This window comes from Oncorhynchus mykiss, chromosome 13 (assembly GCF_013265735.2).
Source record: "Oncorhynchus mykiss isolate Arlee chromosome 13, USDA_OmykA_1.1, whole genome shotgun sequence".
Taxonomy (NCBI): domain Eukaryota; kingdom Metazoa; phylum Chordata; class Actinopteri; order Salmoniformes; family Salmonidae; genus Oncorhynchus; species Oncorhynchus mykiss.
The window spans coordinates 13029220-13052397 of NC_048577.1; the positions used below are offsets into that span (position 1 = coordinate 13029220).

At 44.1% G+C, this 23178-nt stretch overlaps 1 protein-coding gene across 21 annotated transcripts in view; it reads right to left on the reverse strand.

The window, feature by feature from the left end:
• LOC110485647 (nuclear factor 1 X-type) overlaps positions 1-23178 on the reverse strand; it is a 175121-nt gene that overhangs the window by 120458 nt on the left and 31485 nt on the right. Inside the window, exon 1 of one of the 21 annotated variants that reach the window (XM_036940272.1) lies at positions 1-673. This exon is cut by the window's left edge and continues 118 nt beyond it. The exons of the other annotated variants lie outside the window; for them this stretch is intronic. The gene's annotated coding sequence lies outside the window, so the exon portion shown is untranslated. Of the gene's footprint in view, positions 674-23178 lie in introns of those variants that run through there. 21 annotated transcript variants of the gene reach the window in all.

The following is a 23178-nucleotide window of genomic DNA, read 5'->3' on the forward strand; positions in this document are numbered from 1 at the left end:
GACAAATGAAGAAGAAAGGCGGGAGGGAGGAAAAAAACGGAGGAAAGCTGCAGAAATTGTCCAATAAATGCAAGAAGAAGAAAAACAAAGTCAAGAATGAAGGAGAGGCGAAGGAGGGGGTGTTGATGGTGTAGTACCAGCACAGAAACACAGGAGGTACTGTGGCAGAAGAGCTGCTAAACCAGGTGGTGTTCAACAACACCGGAGAGAGAGAGAGAGAGAGAGAGAGTGGAGGGAAAGTTAAAAAGTGAATTAAAGAACAAAAACAACGGTTGTATGCGTGTAATAAAACTTAATACAATTTAAATAAAGCGATGAGATGAGTTTAAAAATGTTAAATGAAACCGCTTCTTTGTTCGCTTTCAAAAAAGGAAAAACATTTTGGGGGCCAAAAACAAAACAAAAATGCTTTGGCAAAGCAGCAGTATGGTGGTACTGGGTCAGATCTGTAGGCTAACTACGACTCACGGATAGAGAGAGACACAGAGTCGGAAGAAGGGGGGGGGGGGAGCAGGACGGAGGAGAAGAAGATAAAAAAAACAAGAGGACTCGAATCAATGTTGGAAGAGTGTACGACCGCTGGCAAACCCGGGCTGCAGTCTTCTGTCTTTTCCCCCCTCTTTCTCTCCAACTGTCTCTCTCTTTCTCTCTGTTCCTCTCCACTTTGCTTCTCTAACCATTGACTGAGTCTGTGCCAACGCGCACAAGGCCCACCTACTTGGCACAGAGAGCTGCTCAGCCTCAGCCAATACGCACGCTCCGAGCGACTGAAAGGGAGGGGAGACAGAGATATGGCAAAGAGGAGGGAGGGAGGAGGGGGAGGTAGGGTTGGTGGCTGGTAGTGGAGAGAGTGGAGAGAGATAAAGAGCAAGGGAGCGCGCAAGAGAGAGAGAGAGGGAGCGAGCAGGAGGGAGGAAGGGAGGGAGAGGGGGATTGTGTGTGGAGCAGACAGAAGGCATGTCATTAGCCAAATAGACAAGTCCAATCTAGTGGAAAGGCAAAGTCCAGTGGATATTCATTTTACATGCACCAATCCAGACAGCACTGGCCGCCTCTACTCCACCTACCCGCCCCCCTTCCTCACCCATCCTTGTCTTCCATCACCAGCATGGTCACCACCATCTCATCAAACCAGCACGATCTCTCTGGTTGTCTCCCAAATGGCACCCTCTATTCCCTATATAGTGCACTACTTTTGACCAGAGCCCTATGGTCCCCGAGCAAAAGTAGTGCAGTAAACAGGGAATAGGGTGCCATTTGGGACGCAGACACCCTCTCCCAGTGCACCCGCCCAGAGCCAATCCTTCCCTCCCCTCTCTCCCCCTCTTTCTCTCTCTCCTCCGCTCTCTGCTCGTGTTTCACCACCTTGGCACAGGATGCCATGAGAAAGAGCAGCCCCAAAATCCCACTAGACCCTCAAACCAAGCAGCTGCTCCTGGATTTACCACACAAACAAAGAGAGCGAGAGGGGGAAAAGAGGAGAAGAACAACCATTCCGTTCCCCCCTTCCCCCCCCAAAAAAATCCATCCATCCATCTTCTATCCAAAAACACTCACTCTGTTTTAAATCACTCTCTCGCATTTGTTCCAAACTGGACCTTTTTCTATTCGTTCGCTCACATTCATTCCAATTCCAAAATGGCCCTTTTTAGCAGTCGCGTGCTTGACAACAGTGTGTTCAACACACATTAAAGGTTTCTGTTACAAATGTAGAGAGCATTCCAATGAGAGGGGTTCAGTCAGTGGACAATGGAAACTTGGGAACCGAACCGGTCCGCTACGGACTGGACCGTGTCTCTGTAAATGTAAATGCAGCCTATACGCTGTTTACGAATGCAGGGCATGCAGATATGGGAGACCTTACAAAGGATCTGTTCACTGCAAGTCACAAAGGTGTATCGCCTGTCTGTGCCTCCGAAAATACACATCGCCCCTTTCTTTGTAATATATAAAAACATGACATTTCTATTGCTTTATTTTCATACTCCAACATGTAACGTTGGACGTAATGCATTTCCCTCCAATGACGTACAGGACATATGAAACATCAGGCAGGTTGAACAGCAGGGAGTTGGCGACTGACTGCATCACCCTGGCTACCACTTTACTTGCTCTCATTGGCTGTCTGACCCTAGTGAGGAAGGAAGGAGTGTACCCACTATGGGACAAGTGTTCAGGAAATAGGACTATATATATATATATATATATATATATATATATATATATTGTATATACAGCATTTCTGAGGGGAAAACAAAGAGGATAATTATGCTAAATATAACATTCTCACAGCCATCCCATGATGGTATAATTGCTCACACACACACACAAAATCACAAATCTAAGTGATGTGAAAAAAAATAAGTAAATTCGGGCCAGGAGGAAATGACAGAGATTGTGTCAAAAATGGGCAAAATGGGAGCATCATGTAGGTCCTCTGGCATGGAAGTAGAACTATTTGATTCTGGCCCGATGGCCACTCTCTGAACATCCCTACAAAGACCAAGAATCCTCTGGTTCCAGCCCAGGGCCATCAGATCTACACGGCCATCTAGCCCAGCTTGCTCTCTCTGCCTCTGCCTGACAGCGAAGCCACGGCCTGGCTAGCCGGGTGTCTGGCTGCATTGTGCTGGATGGTGGTACTGAGCAAAGACCCAATCTGGACAGGCTGGGCTGGACGGGCACTGGTTGACGAACATGCTAATACATAGGCGGGCACCGAATGTGGGAAGGAGAGACAACACAGTAACTCTGTGGGCACAAAATGTGGGGCAGAGCACCAAATGTGGGGAAGAGAAGTTACAGAGAGGGGAATTTGGGAGAAATAACAAGATGAGAGGAGAGAGAGAGAGAGAGAGAGAGAGAGAGAGTTGGAGAGAGAGAATAAGGAACCAGAGAGGGGATCCATACCATCTCTTAAGTGAGCGTTAAGCATATTGTATAATACAAAGTGATGGGGAGAGATGGCTACTTTACAACCCATAGGCTACTATTGCCTCAAGTATCGATATTGTCATAAATATCACCCATATTGTCACAAGTGTCATATAATGATGCTGCAACCACAACCAGACTGGAACAAAAACAAACAGAAAATATCGTCAAGTAAATGAATGAAAGCTCTCTATGGTTCTGCATAATATAAGATAGCACAAGATTCTATTTTTACACTATTCATGCAAAATATTCTATCACAGACTGGCAATAACATTTCCATAAATCTGATGAGGCAAAGTAAAGAGGGTTCAAGCAAGCTCACATTTTTCATATATATATATTTATGTGAATCAATCGACATGACGCCAACACTGATTTGATTGGACTATTTTGTGTCTGAGATTTATTTGATAAAATCCAAAATACCTCAATAAAGCCACGCGTTTAACAGCTGAAGCTTTCGTTCCCAGATTAATCTTAAATTATGCCTATTATATAGCGCCGGACCACTGTAGATACGAATAAACATGACCTACACGTGTTTAATATAATTAGCCAAATGCAGAACTTTTATTATTTTGGCCAGGACACCAGTCTGTGGCACCCTACCATTTATTATGTGGCAGTTAATATCATTTTTCAAAACGTATTTCTTGCTTTTAAATAGGAGAGACATGCCTAGTTATAGTGGATATGTTGGATGCATTTGGCCATTACATGCGCTCGCTCCGCAGGCGGTCGGTGAGTGTGTGTCTGTCGCCAACGGCCGCCTGCCATGGGCCTCTTGCCGCGGGCCAACGGTATATCTACTGGTATCTCCTGTTCTACAATCGTGTTTTGGGTTGTTTTGAGAGAGAGAGAGAGAGAGAGAGAGAGAGAGAGAGAGAGAGAGAGAGAGAGAGAGAGAGAGAGAGATAGAGAGAGAGAGAGAGAGAGAGAGCTCATCTTATCTCCGCGTTCCACTCTCTCTCTCTAAACGGTGACCTTTGTTCGCGAGGCTGCACAGAGGATCTCCTGCGCTTTCGTTTCTCACAAACGAAAAAGAGAGCAAGTGAAGAGGGAGAGATGGGGAAAAAACGAGTGTTTGGAACTGGGAAAGCTGCCTATAGTTTTACCAATGAGTGTATATATATATATATATATATATATATATATATATATATATATATATATATATATATGAATGGACAAATCCATCGAATGGACAAACCGCGGGAAAATCCTTGGAGTTGTGTACAGAGTGAAACAACTGCCAAAAAGGCAGACAAAGGGAAAAGAACGAGAACGTTACCCGAGGCATTATGGTGTGTAACACACACAGTTCCATTGTTGCATTTTTATTTCGAATTGCTTATAAAGAATCCGCAACAACCCTGTCATATAGGCCTACCAGCAAAACACGTTTATATAGCCTATAGGCCAACATTTTATAGGACGGTAGGCCTATTGAGGATATCAGAAGGCCTCTGAACAAACTGAGTGGATGGCACTCACACATGAGAAATAGGAAAGGCCTAACATTCCATATGAGGGAATTCAAAGCCTTCTCTCTACGTTTGATACTATTGAATTATAAATTAATTTAAGGTCTACAAAACGTTTTTCTACTTCATATATAATCTAGAAGTGACATAGAAGTGATATTGAATAGAAAGCTTTCCTTTGTAGGCCTGAACCAATTAGGCATTACATTAAGCCGAAAGGTAGCACTAGCAGTCCAGAAAAAACCATAAACAAGTCCCCGTTAAATTAAAGCTATAAAGGCAAGTACTAGAAATAAACCTTTAAATGTAGATAGTCTGCCTAAACATTCTACCTAAACATTCAAATAGCCTATCTCTTTATCTTGAAAGGAACACGTAGCCTACTGGCGAAGCCTGCCAAAACGAGTCTCTTTCTTTCAATAGCCAAGGACTGAGCAGGTAGCCTAACGTTGGATGAAAACAGCACTCAGCACAAATGTAGGCTATATTTGCATTGCCAAGATTTACAACCGGCAGAAAATAAAAATAAAAGCGTTGCCGAGGGGGAAAATAACTGCTTGCTGTGGGGACCAGTAAATTGTAATCTCTTCCAGAAAACATGTTCTGCTATAGCCGCTTTCTGTGTTTCTGTAGAACCACTTTAGACGACCGCGGCATCTCTGAACTTCTCTTCTCTCTTTTTATATTTGACTTACATCATATAGACTGTTAAAATGGGAACAAACCTCCTCTCTTGTTATATTTGACTCACATTATATAGACTGTTATAATAGGAACAAACCTCTCTTGTTATATTTGACTCACATCATATAGACTGTTATAATAGGAACAAACCTCCTCTCTTGTTATATTTGCCTCACATCATATAGACTGTTATAATAGGAACAAACCTCCTCTCTTGTTATATTTGCCTCACATCATATAGACTGTTATAATAGGAACAAACCTCCTCTCTTGTTATATTTGCCTCACATCATATAGACTGTTATAATAGGAACAAACCTCCTCGCACTTCATCTCAGTAAAAACAGATCCAAGTGGCGGGAAACTCCGCGTTAGGCGCGAGGCTCAACCAAAAGCAGCAATACTTGCAGCCAAATTCGTCAGCTTTTTCTCACACGAAAATTGAACATTTTACTATTCATAAACATAAATATACCCAGTGTGTGTTATCTATAGAGCCAATGTTACACTACATATCATTTTGCTTCCAGGTTTTTACTCTGAATAGGCCCATCTGCAGACCTACATGGACCTAATGGTTTCTAACAATTTTAACTATCAACCCCATATAATAATCCAAATGATAAAGATTGACTACAAATAATTTTTCGGAATAAGATGAATAAAGAAATTGTCTATTTTCATACATTATCTGTAGGTTATGTGGGCCTACGGATGGAGCCTATTTGTAAGTTACTAGAATCTTCTGTTTTGTTCTAGTATGGCCTTAAACGAGTAGAGACGCATCATGTAATAACATCAAAATAATCCTACATAGATAAATGAACCATGAATACACCCCAATTATATATTCAATGTTTCTTTACCGCTTGAAATGACTAAATAAATACATTACATTTTGACAAATTCTGCTACATATTGAGATTTAACAACTGATACGTGCAACTAATAAACAAACGTCATCATTTCTTGTGCATGCTTTGCCATTTCATTTGAACCTGGTTGCCATCTCTGTTGAGCAATTCCATTCCACTCCTTGGTCATTTACCAAAGACATGAGTGGAACGTCAGCTAAAAAAGACTTGTAGATCCGAAATCAAATGATCAAGTTGATTAAATGATGTTTCATTTTCGTGCACTTCACCTTATAGCCTGAATCACTAGGAAGGTACATTTACTCAGAAACATGCTTCTGATTTACAGGACAATAGTGCAATCCTCTATTTCTACTGTTGGCCAATTTTGGTAAATTCAGTTATAAACAATGAAATGCAATATAAAAGCTCATTCATTCATTTTCTAAAATAGTTTTTTTTTTTAAAGAGAGAGCAATTAAGTTGAATTTAAATTTATTGTTTAGACAGTTTGGTAACCTAAACGTTTTTTCCTGTAAATAACATAGGCCTTTTATTAGGTTTAGCAGTTGAGTATAGGGAAAAATTATATTTTCTTCTAAAATACAAAATGTACAGTAGAAAAAACGAATTAACCACCAGCATATTTGTATAAGCTAATTATAATATTTGGGAATAATAAAATGATGTTTCTTTACTCAAATGCCTTGCTCAAACATAGTCATATCATGCAGAACATATTATCAGGTATAAAAACACATCAATCCATTGCTATTCACATATCACTGCTTCTATAGTCATGTTTCTTATTTTTCATAGTAAAAGTTCTAGAAATGCATTTTAGGGATGCAATACAAATAACACAATTCAACTATCGTGTCGATGGACTAGATTATTATTTCCGTATTAGGCCTACTTATAAATAGGGATATGATGTAAAAAAAATATATATATATGGCTAAGGTCAAGTTGTGGAAGGAAATCGAATTAGTTAAAAATGCGATTGGAACGTATGACTACTTCATTCTATTTTAGTATAAGGTTCATTCAAGATGGTGAAGCAATGACTGGTGAGTGACACCGAATACCGGAGAACTGCACGTATTCTCTTGCTCTCCCATAAAACACAAAGTCACTGGAGAGCGCGAGGACGGACGTGTCACAGTTGAAATTGGGAGGACAACGTTCGACATCTGCTCAGTAAAATCACATATTGACAGGTACTGCGATGATGTAAGGGAAAGAGTGCGAGGGATTTGGACCACGGCACAGAGGGATATTTTCCACGTCAAATGCTCGTGTGTGTGTGTGTGTGTGTGTGTGTGTGTGTGTGTTGCTGCTTACTTTCTAGGGTGTTCTGTATTCAAGTTCCGGTGTTCTAGAATAGATTGCGGAATTACTATGAGTCATGAAGTTGTTAAAAGGGCCTGTGCTTTGCCTAGAAGATCCAATGCAAACTTCTTCACTTCCCTCCTAAACTTTGTACAGGGCAGGAATATCTGCATTAGTATGGAGCATTCTGCCATTTAGGCTGCTCTGTATTAAAAGAAAAAGGGGAAAAAATGTGTTCTTATAGCTACAGCCAAGTTTCCATGTTTTCTTCCCACGGGGAAAGGAGGAAAAGCAAGGTGCGCAGGACAGCAGAGCCGCACTGCAGTTGCAGCAGACCAGCGTTTGCAACTGTGTATAAACCATAGGGTTTAAAAATACAGGTTACAATAGTGTCTCTTCTTCCTCACAAACACACGTTCTCTCTCGCTCGCTCGCTCTCTCCCTCACAAACACACACTTCCTCACACTCCACTGCATAATAAAACACAAGGGTCTCTCTCGCTCTCTCTCTCTATACATCCCCTTATCCTCTCAACCTGCATTCACTGCCAAAATCCAGTATAGTACCAATTTGGTGCCATGCACTTGAATCAGTGTAACTGCAACCACTTTTAGTCTGCCCCAGCCTAGTCTGCCCCAGCCTGAAGTTAACATAACTCCCTGAGAAAATGAGAAGAAACTCTGTCTGTCCTTCCTTCCTTCCTTCCTTCCTTCCTTCCTTCCTTCCTTCCTTCCTTCCTTCCTTTCATTTCCTTTTCTTTATTTCTTTCTTTTCTCGTTAGTGAGGCAGTTAGAATGATGATTAATGTGTGTCTGTGCATCGTTTGTAATTATCCCTGTTTACACACGGACTCATTACTATGTGTGAAAGTCTGGAACCATTTCCGTGGCGAGGGAGTGAGTGTATGTGTGTGTGTGTGTGTGTGTGTGTGTGTGTGTGTGAGGCCCTGAGTGTATTTGTGCTATAAACGAATCCAGACGCACAGGGCCCTGCCCGGATCGGAGCCTCTTCCAGCCATAGACTGCAAATCCCAGAATACATGGCAGGAGGCCTCGTCCAGACAATGGCCCAGTCATATTCTAACAATTTCCTGCCTGGTAATAAGAGGACTACAATATCACAATATTGACAATTGATACAGCAGCCTAACATTACTGAGAGGATTCATTGTGTCTATTGGAATGCGAAATAACGAATTCATAACTCATTGATTCAGCCATTCATTGATTCATTCACTTTTTATTAATTTGTGCATTCAGTGCTACATGACATTATTAGGAGTGTATATTTCAGTGCAGAGCAGGGAGAAGCAGCTAAGCGGATCAGATATGTCACTAAGTCCCCTGTCCATTATAATAGTACTACTTGCCCCCGGGGCGGCACTAGGTATTCTCTGTCTGCCCCACAGCTGGTCGGCTCCATTAAAAGTGAATGCACAGCATTCCCCCCAGCAGTCCACAAGGGCGGCCATTCCTGAAAAGGTCAAGTGGGCAGTGCTTGACACTCAGAGGGGAGGGCAGGGTGTGTGTGTGTGCGTGTGTGTGTGTGTGTGTGTGTGTGCATGTGTGTAGGGGGGACAGACAGACTGTTTTCCAGCTAAACGAGAGGGGGGGACTGTCTCACACTCTGAACCTGAGTGTGTATTTGTGTCATGGACACTGTCTGACACACATGACACACACATACACACACACTTAAGTTCATATACAGTATATATCATATTCCAATAACAGCTTGACCACAGTACAGCTGCAGGGACTTAATATAAACCTTGGATGAGTGTTGGTGGAGTACAGCAGGAATGAAGCAGATAATCAAACCATATATCCCCTTCCCTCCTCTCTCGTCCCCTTCCCTCCTCTCCTCTCCCCTGCTCTCCTCTCTGCTCGCCTCCCCTCTCCCCTTTCCTCCCCTCCTCTCCTCTCGCCTCCCCTCCTCCCCCCTCTCCTGCTCTGTCAACAGCTCTCCCTGAAACAAGAGATTGAGTGGGAACTCACTCTATTGAGTGAGTTCCCTCCTCTCTCTCCCTTTCCCTCTATCACTCTCTCCCTTTCTCTCTATCACTCTCTCTCTCTATCAATCACACTCTCTCCCTTTCTCTCTATCACTCTCTCTCTCCCTTTCTCTCCATCACGCTCTCTCTTCCTTTCTATCTATCACTCTCTCTTCATTTGTATCTATCTATCTATCTATCTATCTATCTATCTATCTATCTATCTATCTATCTATCTATCTATCTATCTATCTATCTATCTATCTATCTATCACTCTCTCCCTATCTATCTATCACCCTCTCTATCACTCCCTCTCCATATCTATCATTCCCTATCTATCACTCTCTCTCCCCTTCACTCTCTCTTACTCCCTCTCCCTTTCTCGGTTTCTGTAATTCTCTCTCTTTTATTCCTCCTCAGTCCTCCCTCTGCCAGTTGGTGAGGCGAGGTGCCAACCCTTCCCCACCGCCGGGCACGATGCCCTCACCCTTTATGCAAATGTCTCACAACCATCCCACCAGCCCAACTCACACATTCATTCTGTACCCCACCAACCCCAACACCAGCACTCTTCCCTAATTCCACCACCCTTTCCTCGCTCTGTCACTCTGGTCTGCAGTCTCTCTCTCTCTCTCTCTCTCTCTCTCTCTCTCTCTCTCTCTCTCTCGACAGCTATCTTTATTTCTCTCTCTGTAACCCTTACACTCTCTTGTCATCTCGGTCTCTCTTTCTCCCCTCTGTTCCCCTTCTCTCTCTTTCCCTCTTTTCTCTCTCACATGGACCACCCCACACAGCTTGACTCAACCAGACTCCAAACTAGTACAGTCATTTATTGCACTAGTGCCAAACAGACAAGTGCTGCGAGACTACCTTTTAGCCTCCCTAGTTCACCACGCGCGTACACACACGCACACACGTTGATGATGCATTGTACTGTTCATAAGAGGATACTACTTTACCAGTCTGTCTTCACCAGTCGGTCATCACCAGCCACGACAAACTGTTTTTGTAAATAACTCCCATTGAGATGTAGTGTGTCAGTTGATGTAATAGGATAGTAATGCTATGGGTCTGTCATCACCGTAGAATACATTTAATTACCCTTTTCATTGTGAGGGATGGCCGCATTGTCCTCCACCACCTACTCTAGGATTAACTGTCCTGTTCTCCTCCTATCGAAACCCTAGTCCTCCACCAACTGTTACACTTGTCAATCTTGATTAATTAAATTGAACTCAAACAAATCTTAGTTAGGGACCAGAGATGTTCCTAGTAAGGTCATGTTTGTTTTGAAGGAAAACTGGCCCTAATCATGGTAAATAGAACTCCACTAAAGTTCTGTGGCTCGGTTACAGCATCCTCTGTTACAGCATCCTCTGTTACAGCATCCTCTGTTACAGCATCCTCGGTTACAGCATCCTCTGTTACAACATCCTCTGGGGCGGCAGGGTAGCCTAGTGGTTAGAGCGTTGGGCTAGTAACCGCAAGATTGCAAGTTCAAATCTGTCATTCTGCCCCTGAATAGGCAGTTAACCCACTGTTCCTAAGCCGTCATTGAAAATAAGAATTTGTTCTTAACTGACTTGCCTAGTTAAATAAAGGTAAAATAAAAAAAGATATATCCTCTGTTACAACATCTTCTGTTATAACATCCTCTGTTACAACCACAGCTAACAGACAGATAAATGCAAACACAGTTTTGACCAGGGTCTATAGGTCTCTCATCAAAAGTAGCGCACTATATAGGGAATAGGCTAACATTTGGGATTCAGCCAGGGTCTGAGAGGAGACTCCGGGGAGGGAATCACATCTCTCCAACAGTGCCCGAGCCTGACGGACGATTTAGAACCTGTTCAATTTAATTCAGTACTAGTAGATCAAAACAGTACTTATTCCAAACACTTTTTTCTACTTCCCACGTCAGGGGTGGGCATCTACGGCCCGCTGGCCCAGCCCATTCAATAGCTAAATTCATGGCAGAAAACACCTAAAATGGGCACTTATTCCAAACACGTTCCCGTCCAAACCGTAGTAACACAGCTACAGATGTGGTGGTGGTACCGCTGGTTACACTGTGAGTCAGAACAGAAGAGAGAGAGCTGGACTGTTCTCCTATTCTGAGAGTAGCTGTTGCACGTACACGCGCACACACATAGACACACATACCACAAGCTGTAGCTGCCACGTCAGATGCTTCTCAACTTCTTGGCTGTCAGTCAGGAGACGCAGAGCTGATTCAGGGTGAAAAAAAAATGAGCTTGGCTTTAAAGCTACAATCTGTGATCTAGGAATATGTTCTAGAGTTCACTTTCAATTCTAGATTGATTCTTGAAGAATATAACTTGCGTCGTGAGCCTATAGCACAACTGTCCTTATCCTGTCCTATCCTTTCTTATCCTACCCTATCCTATCCCATCCTACCCTATCCCATCCTACCCTATCCTATCGTATCCTACCCTACCCCATCCTACCCTATCCTATCCTATCATATCCTACCCTATCCTACCCTAACATACCCTATCCTAACCTGCACTACCCTACCTTATCCTATCCTATCCTACCCCATCCTATCCTATCCCATCCTACCCTACCCTATCCTACCCTATCCTATCCTACCCTATCCTATCCTACCCCATCCTATCCTATCCCATTCTACCCTACCCTATCCTACCCTATCCTATCCTACCCTATCCTATCCTACCTTATCCTATCCTATCCTACCCTATCCTATCCTACCCTATCCTACCCTACCCTATCCTACCCTATCCTATCCTATCTACCCTACCCTATCCTATCGTAAACCCAAAATATTTTTTTTTATTACTCCCTCGTTTACAAACTGCCGTATTGCTGAGAACGAAACCCGGACTGTAGCTTTCAAATGTGCAGTGCAGCAGCCGCAGCCGAGCCAAGCCTCACACCACCACTGTGGCCAAATGAGTCAAGCCAGAGTTATAGCTGCTACTTCATCACCAACAAAAACAGCCGTGTGGGTTTGACCTCTGCTGCACTGTTCAATCATGCTTCAGACTGCAAGAGAAGATGGTTTCAGGATGGAGAAGAGAGAATTCCAGAAGGTTTACTGTTATCAATAGTCCCGTTACAGTGTGCACGTACACACACACACACACACACACACACACACACACACACACACACACACACACACACAAGCTTTAGGACCGAAAAGCAAACACACAGGGTATATAAGAATCAGATGTACAATAGGATTCAGGGTTTACGTCGTTCTCCAAATGGAGAGCTGCTGTATTGTGTGAGTCAACATTACAGTTTCTGCCTTTTCAAATATGTGATTCTTCAGGGGGAAAGGGAACTCTGTCTAAGGTTGTGTCCCAAATGACACCTCATTATCATAAGGTGCTAGTCAAAAGTAGTGCACTATGTAGGGAATAGGGTGCGAGTTGACACGCAGCCCATAAAGGGGGATAGAGGAGGATTAAGAGGAGGCACATTTCCATAATATCTGATTCCTCAGATAGGTACTTGGCTCGTAGCACTAGCTCCCTCTAAGTAGTATAATATGGTCTGTGTCCCAAAGGGTACCCTATTCCCTGTATAGTGAGCTACTTTTGACCAGAGCCATATGGGGTGGTCTAAAGTCGTACACTATATAGGGAATAGGGTGCCCTTTGGGACACAGACAGGGTTTTGATGCATTAGTATCAGCATTCCATCACATCCCGTAAAGAAACTCAATATGTTTATTATCAACCATTTTAATCTGGAGGAGTAGACAGGAGTCAGACAAGGTGGAGAACCAGGTCGGGTTTAACAGAGAGGCTGACTGGGGAGGGAAGTTGGGTAACTGTCTTTGGGAATGAATGACATTCCGTTCTTAGACAATAGACTGGCAAATGGAGAAATAGTTGTTAGATCGGCTAGACGGGCTGATTTCCAAGGAAAGCTAGCAAAGTAGCTTTGTAGTTTGACAAAATCTGAGATAAGACCAATGGCTTGCTCTTACTGAGAGAGAGAGAGAGAGAGAGAGAGATAGGGGGTTTGTGTGATATTGTGTGTGTGTGTGTGTGTGTGTGTGTGTGTGTGTGTGTGTGTGTGTGTGTGTGTGTGTAAAAAACCTGACTACACACTGCCATGCTATGAATCACACACACACACACACACACACACACAAAAGGAAAATCTTGACGTAATAAATTAAATGGGAAGTTTTTCATCATTCCGATATTTGTTTAAAAGCGGTTGAGTATTCACTTATAAACCTCCCATAAAGCCTCCAACTCAAAATTCCTCTGTTTGGAACACGAGAGAGAACATTCAAACAGTGTAAATTCCCATTGCTGGGAAAAGGATCGGCTCTATTCCAGGACCAATCCATAACATCTGAATATGAAAATAAATACATTGAGCGCAACCGGGAAAACACAAACTGCCGGGAACGAGTTCAATGCTCATTGGAGATGTATGTTTTCCCTCCTACATGGTTGCCCCCCAAATAGCACCCTATTCCCTATATAGTGCACTACTTTTGACCAGGGCCCATAGGGCTCACAAACACCCACTACTCTCACTGAGCTGGCTTTTTGTCGCTCCTGTTCCAGTTAACACACCACAAGCCAGAGAGAGTACCGCAAGAATGTCTAAATCAGCATCATTAGACCTGTGTGCTCTAAACACACGCGTTTCCCCTGAGTCTGGAGCCCTGGTGTGTGTGTGTCTTTAAGTCAATAAACACAAACATATCACCATCTCCCACCCAGCCACAACCCCTTCTAGCTATCTTGCCTCCCTAGTTGTAGCCACCAGCCCCCCAATACCGCCAACCACACTCACCACCACACCCAATACTGTCAACCGCCCTCACTACCGCACCCAATACCATCAACCGCCCTCACTACCGCACCCAATACCATCAACCGCCCTCACCACCGCACCCAATACCATCAACCGCCCTCACCACCACACCCAATACCGCCAACCACACTCACCACCACACCCAATACTGTCAACCGCCCTCACTACCGCACCCAATACCATCAACCGCCCTCACCACCGCACCCAATACCATCAACCGCCCTCACCACCACACCCAATACTGTCAACCGCCCTCACCACCACACCCAATACCATCAACCGCCCTCACCACCGCACCCAATACCATCAACCGCCCTCACCACCGCACCCAATACCATCAACCGCCCTCACCACCGCACCCAATACCATCAACCGCCCTCACCACCGCACCCAATACCGCCAACCGCCCTCACCACCGCACCCAATACTGTCAACCGCCCTCACCACCGCACCCAATACCATCAACCGCCCTCACCACCGCACCCAATACCATCAACCGCCCTCACCACTGCACCCAATACCGCCAACCGCCCTCACCACCGCACCCAATACCACCAACCGCCCTCACCACCGCACCCAATACCACCAACCACCCTCACCACCGCACCCAATACCACCAACCGCCCTCACCACCGCACCCAATACCACCAACCGCCCTCACCACGCACCCAATACCACCAACCGCCCTCACCACCGCACCCAATACCACCAACCACCCTCACCACCGCACCCAATACCACCAACCGCACTCACCACCGCACCCAATACCACCAACCGCACTCACCACCGCACCCAATACCGCCAACCGCCCTCACCACCGCACCACGTGTGTGTGGTGAGAGAGGGGGCTCCAAATGTCTTTCATTTGCGGGTCCGACTCCCAGTTGAAGAGTTGCATGTGTGTGACTGACTGTGTGTTGAAACTCCACAGGTGAGATTGGTCAAATGAAACTAGGAATAACGTAAGGAGTGTAACAATGGAAAGGGTTAGAACTGAGTTTGGGGTAAAACCTTCCAATCCACATCTGCATGTGTTTTACTATGGTTTCACATTAACTTACAATTACCTCTCAGCACATGTTTGTGTGTGTGTGTGTGTGTGTGTGTGTGTGTGTGTGTCTCTTCCCCAATCCATATGGTATTATCAGCCGTCATTACGGACAGTTAACACAACGATCATCATCAGAGTTGACTGATTCTTAACATGTTATTATCAGCCGTCATTACGGACAGTTTAACAACGATCATCATCAGAGTTGACTGATTCTTAACATGTTATTATCAGCCGTCATTACGGACAGTTTAATAACGATCATCATCAGAGTTGACTGATTCTTAACATGTTATTATCAGCCGTCATTACGGACAGTTTAACAACGATCATCATGAGAGTTGACTGATTCTTACCATGTTATTATCAGCCGTCATTACGGACAGTTTAACAACGATCATCATCAGAGTTGACTGATTCTTACCATGTTATTATCAGCCGTCATTACGGAGAGTTTAATAACGATCATCATCAGAGTTGACTGATTCTTACCATGTTATTATCAGCCGTCATTATGGACAGTTTAACAACGATCATCATCAGAGTTGACTGATTCTTACCATGTTATTATCAGCCGTCATTACGGACAGTTTAACAACGATCATCATCAGAGTTGACTGATTCTTACCATGTTATTATCAGCCGTCATTACGGACAGTTTAACAACGATCATCATCAGAGTTGACTGATTCTTACCATGTTATTATCAGCCGTCATTACGGACAGTTTAATAACGATCATCATCAGTGTTGACTGATTCTTACCATGTTATTATCAGCCGTCATTACGGACAGTTTAATAACGATCATCATCAGAGTTGACTGATTCTTACCATGTTATTTATTATCAGCCGTCATTACGGACAGTTTAACAACGATCATCATCAGAGTTGACTGATTCTTACCATGTTATTATCAGCCGTCATTACGGACAGTTTAATAACGATCATCATCAGAGTTGACTGATTCTTACCATGTTATTATCAGCCGTCATTACGGACAGTTTAACAACGATCATCATCAGAGTTGACTGATTCTTACCATGTTATTATCAGCCGTCATTACGGAGAGTTTAATAACGATCATCATCAGAGTTGACTGATTCTTACCATGTTATTATCAGCCGTCATTACGGACAGTTTAATAACGATCATCATCAGAGTTGACTGATTCTTACCATGTTATTTAATTGTCAATATTTCTGTCAGGTGGATCCTCTTAGAGCAGGGGTAGGTAACTCCATTCAGCCTTGGAGGGTCGGGGGTCGCAAAGATAATTATATTAATCTGTACACTGCAAATTGACCACAACTACACGTAAGCCCAAAAAGAGATTGTATTTGGACATTTCACTCATTTCATACTTTGATTACGTTGAGACAAGATCACGTTTCTTTTTATTCCTGGGAAAATATGTGCTTTTTATATATTTTTTTGCTGAATTTCAAACAAATATATGTTTTTTTGTGTGTTTTTTTTTACTAAACTTTGGCAGGCCAAAAAGAATCCTTCCCGGGCCGGTTTTGACCCGCGGGACGCCTGTTGCCGACCCCTGTATTATAGGAAGTAGTCTGCAATCAGATTGAAAACAGCAGCAGGCACCTGAATCCAATTAATTGAACGTGACCCTTCCTGAACAACACTAGACCCTCACCAAGCATCGATGTGTAGAGGAACACGTTTGGGCCAATGGAATATATTCACACGGACAGAGAATCACGACAACAGCCATTAAGGAGGAATGTATGTATCGTGAGGCCGGTACTCGCACAAACTCAAGATGGTGTCAGTCACATCCAAACCAAAAAGTCTGCACTACTATAGTGCACTACTTTTGACCAGGGCCTCTTAGTGCACTACTTTTGACCAGGGCCTCTATAGTGCACTACTTTTGACCAGGGCCCATAGGGTGCACTACTTTTGACCAGGGCCCATAGGGTGCACTACTTTTGACCAGGGCCTCTATAGTGCACTACTTTTGACCAGGGCCCATAGGGTTCACTACTTTTGACCAGGGCCCATAGGGTTCACTACTTTTGACCAGGGCCCATAGGGTTCACTACTTTTGACCAGGGCCCATAGGGTTCACTACTTTTGACCAGGGCCCATAGGGTTCACTACTTTTGACCAGGGCCCATAGGGTGCCATTTGGGATGCAGGCCTGGCCCATCTTGTCAAGCCATGATTAGTGCATATTATGGGATGAAAGCGTTGACGTGTCAACACTGTCAATGTATGAAGTGAAAAGCAGGTCTGTTCAGCGCTGCACGGCCTGCGGCCTCATACTCCCGTTTTCAAACACACCTGTATGTATGCATTCACACACACTCATCTGTATGCACGTATTCACACACACTCATCTGTATGCACGCATTCACACACACTCATCTGTATGCACGCATTCACACACACTCATCTGTATGCACGCATACACACACACTCATCTGTATGCACGCATACACACACACTCATCTGTATGCACGCATTCACACACACTCATCTGTATGCACGCATTCACACACACTCATCTGTATGCACGCATACACACACACTCATCTGTATGCACACATACACACACACTCATCTGTATGCACGCATACACACACACTCATCTGTATGTACGCATTCACACACACACACACACACACACACTCATCTGTATGCACGCATACACACACACTCATCTGTATGCACGTATTCACACACACTCATCTGTATGCACGTATTCACACACACTCACCTGTATGCACGTATTCACACACACTCATCTGTATGCACGCATACACACACACTCATCTGTATGCACGCATACACACACACTCATCTGTATGTACGCATTCACACACACTCATCTGTATGCACGCATACACACACACACACACACTCATCTGTATGCACGCATACACACACACTCATCTGTATGCACGTATTCACACACACTCATCTGTATGCACGTATTCACACACACTCACCTGTATGCACGTATTCACACACACTCATCTGTATGCACGCATACACACACACTCATCTGTATGCACGTATTCACACACACTCATCTGTATGCACGCATACACACACACTCATCTGTATGCACGTATTCACACACACTCATCTGTATGCACGCATACACACACACTCATCTGTATGCACGCATACACACACACTCATCTGTATGCACGTATTCACACACACTCATCTGTATGCACACATACACACACACTCATCTGTATGCACACATACACACACACTCATCTGTATGCACGTATTCACACGCACTCATCTGTATGCACGCATACACACACACTCATCTGTATGCACGTATTCACACACACTCATCTGTATGCACGTATTCACACACACTCATCTGTATGCACGCATACACACACACTCATCTGTATGCACGTATTCACACACACTCATCTGTATGCACGCATACACACACACTCATCTGTATGCACGCATACACACACACACTCATCTGTATGCATGTATTCACACACACTCATCTGTATGCACACATACACACACACTCATCTGTATGCACACATACACACACACTCATCTGTATGCGGGAAGAAGCAGCTTTAGAAGTACAGTGCAGTACGTTGCCATGGCGTTTCGCATCACACAACAGTACTCTGATTTAAATGTATATATAATCAAAATAAATGAATCACAGACGATCTGACTTACTCTACGAGCATCAGGATCACTTAGCCAAGTCACTGTGAAGAATCCTGAAGAAGTCTCCTCTTTAGTAGATCTATGCAAATGCTGCTTTTAAAAAAAGTATGCTTGAAAATGAACAAATACATAGATGAAAAACAGAAAGGAAGGAATGTTACAATAGAGTTGTGATGTGACCTGTTGATGTGAGGGTCTGTAAGTGCTGCAGACTGGCCACAGAGAAATCTCTCTCTAATACAGCACACACACTCATTCTCCCTCTCTCTGTTTCTACACAGACACACACACACACACACACACACACTCATTCTCCCTCTCTCTGTTTCTACACAGACACACACACACACACACACACTCATTCTCCCTCTCTCTGTTTCTACACAGACACACACACACACACTCATTCTCCCTCTCTCTGTTTCTACACAGACACACACACACACACACACACTCATTCTCCCTCTCTCTGTTTCTACACAGACACACACACACACACACTCATTCTCCCTCTCTCTGTTTCTACACAGACACACACACACACACACTCATTCTCCCTCTCTCTGTTTCTACACAGACACACACACATTCTCCCTCTCTCTGTTTCTACACAGACACACACACACACACACACACACTCATTCTCCCTCTCTCTGTTTCTACACAGACACACACACACACACTCATTCTCCCTCTCTCTGTTTCTACACAGACACACACACACACACACTCATTCTCCCTCTCTCTGTTTCTACACAGACACACAGACACACACACATTCTCCCTCTCTCTGTTTCTACACAGACACACACACACACACACACACACACACACACACACACACACACACACACACACTCATTCTCCCTCTCTCTGTTTCTACACAGACACACACACACTCATTCTCCCTCTCTCTGTTTCTACACAGGCACACACACACACACACACACACACACACACACACACACACACACACTCATTCTCCCTCTCTCTGTTTCTACACAGACACACACACACACACACACACAGACACACACACACACACTCTTTCTCTCTCCCTACACACACAATCTCTTTTCCACACAGGCCTCCCTGCCTCCCTCTGTGTGCTCACAGCTGTGGATCTTGTACTGGGTTCACCTAAGGTAAAGATATGGTATATTACGTAATGGCTTATAGATTTTTCCACCCCTGGAGGGCAGCCAAAACCCTCCTCCTCTCTCCAGAGGAGTGAGAGCAGTGAGTTGAGAGTAGAGGAGAGCAGAGAGTTAGAGAACACTTTGTTCTACTGAGACTGACTGACTGTACTGTCCAGGCCTAGCCCAGCTAGCACACTTCTACTACAGTGGTGTACGGAATCAAAGGACGTTTTTCAGTACGAAAAGTACTGGACTGACTGACAGAGAGAGAGAGAGAGAAGGACAGAGAGGGGGGCAGAGAGAGAGAGAGAATGGGGAGGGACAGAGAGAGAGAGGGTAAGAGAGAGAGGGGGGACAGAGAGAGAGAATGGGGAGGGACAGAGAGAGAGAGAGAGAGAGAGAGAGAGAGAGAGAGAGAGAGAGAGAGAGAGAGAGAGGGGACAGTAAGAGAAAGAGAGGGGACAGTAAGAGAAAGAGAGGGGACAGTAAGAGAAAGAGAGGGGACAGTAAGAGAAAGAGATGGGACAGTAAGCGAAAGAGAGGGGACAATAAGAGAAAGAGAGGGGACAGACAGAGAAAGAGAGGGGTCAGAGAGAAAGAGAGGGATCGGAGAGAGAGTGGGCGAGAGAGGAACCGAGAGAGAGAGAAAGAGATAGAGAGAGAGTGCAAAAGAGAGGGGACAGGGACAGAAAGGGGGGGCAGAGAGAGAGGGGACAGAGACAGAGTGAGTGAGTGAGAGAGAGAGAGAGAGAGAGAGAGAGAGAGAGAGAGGGGGGGGGGGACAGAGAGTGAGAGAGAGAGGGGACAGAGAGAGAGAGGGGAGGGACAAAGGGAGAGAGGGGACAGAGAGAGAGGGGAGGGAGGGACAGAGAGAGAGGGGAGGGACAAAGGGAGAGAGGGACAGAGACAGAGAGAGAGAGGGACAGAGAGTGAGAGAGAGGGGAGGGACAAAGGGAGAGAGGGACAGAGACAGAGAGAGAGAAAAAGAGTGAGAGAGCTGCTCTATATTGATGTGACAGTCTAACATGCCTACAGCATTAGACGCTCCTGTCAACACCTCCCCATGCAAACGCTCCCTGTGGTACAAACACACTAAAATAAATGACCTTCAGTGTGTGTTGTGTCATGCCAATGCAGTGAAGCACTGGTACTCTAGACCTATGGTATCCTATGATCAGATCAACTGGCAAAGGGTACTGTATTACACATACACTAACCTATATCTAGCTGTATGGTTGACGAATGCTTGTTCCAACCACAGGACTAAATAGAACACTAATCATACACATGTATCTCTATGGTCCCATCTAACGGGGATCAAACCAATCAGGCTGTTCTACCTGCTTCATATGCTGTGTTATTACTTCTTTAACCTAGCAGCTAACCAATCAGGCTGTTCTACCTGCTTCATATGCTGTGTTATTACTTCTTTAACCTAGCAGCTAACCAATCAGGCTGTTCTACCTGCTTCATATGCTGTGTTATTACTTCTTTACCTAGCAGCTAACCAATCAGGCTGTTCTACCTGCTTCATATGCTGTGTTATTACTTCTTTAACCTAGCAGCTAACCAATCAGGCTGTTCTACCTGCTTCATATGCTGTGTTATTACTTCTTTACCTAGCAGCTAACCAATCAGGCTGTTCTACCTGCGTCATATGCTGTGTTATTACTTCTTTAACCTAGCAGCTAACCAATCAGGCTGTTCTACCTGCTTCATATGCTGTGTTATTACTTCTTTAACCTAGCAGCTAACCAATCAGGCTGTTCTACCTGCTTCATATGCTGTGTTATTACTTCTTTAACCTAGCAGCTAACCAATCAGGCTGTTCTACCTGCTTCATATGCTGTGTTATTACTTCTTTACCTAGCAGCTAACCAATCAGGCTGTTCTACCTGCGTCATATGCTGTGTTATTACTTCTTTAACCTAGCAGCTAACCAATCAGGCTGTTCTACCTGCTTCATATGCTGTGTTATTACTTCTTTACCTAGCAGCTAACCAATCAGGCTGTTCTACCTGCTTCATATGCTGTGTTATTACTTCTTTAACCTAGCAGCTAACCAATCAGGCTGTTCTACCTGCTTCATATGCTGTGTTATTACTTCTTCAACCTAGCAGCTAACCAATCAGGCTGTTCTACCTGCTTCATATGCTGTGTTATTACTTCTTTACCTAGCAGCTAACCAATCAGGCTGTTCTACCTGCTTCATATGCTGTGTTATTACTTCTTTAACCTAGCAGCTAACCAGTCAGGCTGTTCTACCTGCTTCATATGCTGTGTTATTACTTCTTTAACCTAGCAGCTAACCAATCAGGCTGTTCTACCTGCTTCATATGCTGTGTTATTACTTCTTTACCTAGCAGCTAACCAATCAGGCTGTTCTACCTGCGTCATATGCTGTGTTATTACTTCTTTAACCTAGCAGCTAACCAATCAGGCTGTTCTACCTGCTTCATATGCTGTGTTATTACTTCTTTAACCTAGCAGCTAACCAATCAGGCTGTTCTACCTGCTTCATATGCTGTGTTATTACTTCTTTACCTAGCAGCTAACCAATCAGGCTGTTCTACCTGCGTCATATGCTGTGTTATTACTTCTTTAACCTAGCAGCTAACCAATCAGGCTGTTCTACCTGCTTCATATGCTGTGTTATTACTTCTTTAACCTAGCAGCTAACCAATCAGGCTGTTCTACCTGCTTCATATGCTGTGTTATTACTTCTTTAACCTAGCAGCTAACCAATCAGGCTGTTCTACCTGCTTCATATGCTGTGTTATTACTTCTTTAACCTAGCAGCTAACCAGTCAGGCTGTTCTACCTGCTTCATATGCTGTGTTATTACTTCTTTAACCTAGCAGCTAACCAGTCAGGCTGTTCTACCTGCTTCATATGCTGTGTTATTACTTCTTTAACCTAGCAGCTAACCAATCAGGCTGTTCTACCTGCTTCATATGCTGTGTTATTACTTCTTTAACCTAGCAGCTAACCAATCAGGCTGTTCTACCTGCTTCATATGCTGTGTTATTACTTCTTTAACCTAGCAGCTAACCAATCAGGCTGTTCTACCTGCTTCATATGCTGTGTTATTACTTCTTTAACCTAGCAGCTAACCAATCAGGCTGTTCTACCTGCTTCATATGCTGTGTTATTACTTCTTTAACCTAGCAGCTAACCAGTCAGGCTG